This window comes from Egretta garzetta, unplaced genomic scaffold (genome assembly GCF_000687185.1).
Source record: "Egretta garzetta isolate BGI_Z169 unplaced genomic scaffold, ASM68718v1 scaffold1146, whole genome shotgun sequence".
NCBI classification, from domain to species: domain Eukaryota; kingdom Metazoa; phylum Chordata; class Aves; order Pelecaniformes; family Ardeidae; genus Egretta; species Egretta garzetta.
Window position 1 is genome coordinate 33,415 of NW_009259875.1, and position 1,879 is coordinate 35,293.

The 1,879-nt window shown below is 67.4% G+C and overlaps 1 protein-coding gene across 1 annotated transcript in view; it reads right to left on the reverse strand.

Annotated features, from left to right (window-relative positions):
* Window positions 1-1,879, reverse strand: part of ALDH3B1 (aldehyde dehydrogenase 3 family member B1) — a 24,425-nt gene that overhangs the window by 19,159 nt on the left and 3,387 nt on the right. The window lies entirely within an intron of this gene.

Sequence of the window (1,879 nt, forward strand, 5' to 3'; positions counted from 1 at the left end):
CGCAGCCCAGCCCACCTTTGGGCACAGCATCGCTTCACCAGCACACAAAGACATGCCCAGAGCTAAGGGACAGAGCCATAACCCCCCACCTTCCTCCCCTGCCCCTCTCCATGCCCAATGAACCCACCCTTCCTCGAGGGAACCCACCCAGAGGGATGCCCAGTGCCCCACAGCCTCCACCTGCGTGGGGCCAGAGCAGCCCAGCCATGGGGCCAGATGAGTGCCGTGCAGGGGGGTCCGGTCCCTGGGGCCCCGAGGTGCCTACCTGGGGGGCTGAGTGGTGGCGAGAGGAGCAGGAGGCTGGACTGGTGCTGCTGAGGCTCAGGATGCCCCTCCTAAATGCTGTGGGGCAGGTGGCCAGGCCCCATGGCCAGGGGCGGGCAGGACTGTGCTCCGCCTCTGTGGGGCTGGCAATGGGGACAAGGCCTGGGATGGGATGGGATGGGATGGGATGGGATGGGACCTCCCTCATGGGACAGTGGCACTGGGGAACTCCCATGGCCACCAAACCACCACCATGAACCTTGACCCATCGGGACCCCGTAGATACCCCTCACCCTGCTCCCCTGGGCCACCCCGATCCACAGGGACCCCACAGACACCCCTCATCCTGCTCCCCAAGGGTACTGTGACCAATAGATATGCCTCACCCTGCTCCCCAGGGCCACCCTGACCCATGGGGATCCCACAGACACCCCTCACCCTGCTCCCCAAGACCACCCTGAGCCATGGGGACCCCGCAGACAGCCCTCGCCTCCCCTCTGCTGACGTCGGCTCCCCGCCCGGCCCTAATTACCCCCCTTCGTAAACAGGAAGGGCAGCAGCCCTGCCCCACACGCCCTGCCATCGTGCCCCGGGCTCAGCCCCTGTGGCCACACTCCCTGAGGTCCTGCAGCAGCCCCCAGGGAAGGGGGAATGGTTTCCCCCCCTGGCAGCACCCCAAATGGGCACAGTGAGCTTGGCCATGATGCCTGGGGCAGCCCCAGGAGCCAGCCCCGGCTTCGAAGGGGGACACAGCCGTCCCCAAGCGTCCCTTGCCTCCCCCAAGGATGCCACGCGCCCGCCGGAGAGACCTGCAAGGGACAGCAGTGGCTCTGTACCCAGAAAGGGCTCGTGGGGGGTACTGGGGTCCCCCATCCTAACTTGGGACGTGTCCAGGGAGGAGATGCTCCACAGGAGCCCCGGGGATGGGGAAAACCAAGGGACCGCCTTTCCGTCAGACTCACCAGAGCCCAGGCAGAGGAGGCTGCAGACCTGGGGGTTGCACGGTGCTGGGGACCCAAATCGGCCCCAGGGGGGATACACTGGGGGGGTTGCACTCACAGCCTGCCTCGCCGTCCAGCACGGCTCAGGTTTGGGGACAGAACCACACCCCCAGGAAGGACCCTTTCCCCCCAGCACCCCGGGGTGGCTCCTCTTGCCCTTGCCCAAGGTGATGGGGGCCTCAGGGTGGGTGTTGCTCCCTGGCAGCCCATTGGGCCGCATCCTGCACCACTGCTGTGGCCCTTCCCGGGGCTGTCTCCCACCATGTCCCCCCATCCCATGGGAGCTCCGGCCTCAGCACCTTCCCCACGTGGCGCTGCCTGCTCCTCCACCACATCTCAAGAATCCCCCGCTACCGGCTGGGCCGGATCCTGCCCCGGCTCCCCGTGACTGATGAAGATTTCACCCTCTCCCGCCCTGCCCAGAGGTTTCCCCACCCTGCCCCTGGGCACCGGCATTGCACGGCCACGGGCACCCCGGCATCGCCACGTGCCTGGGCACCCTCCCAGCCCAGGGTTTTGGGTGACGGTGCGGAGAGACGTATGCCCCACCACCCCCCAGACTCCCAAACCAGGGTGTCCCCCCCACCCGGGCACCCTGCCACATCACCCAGCGC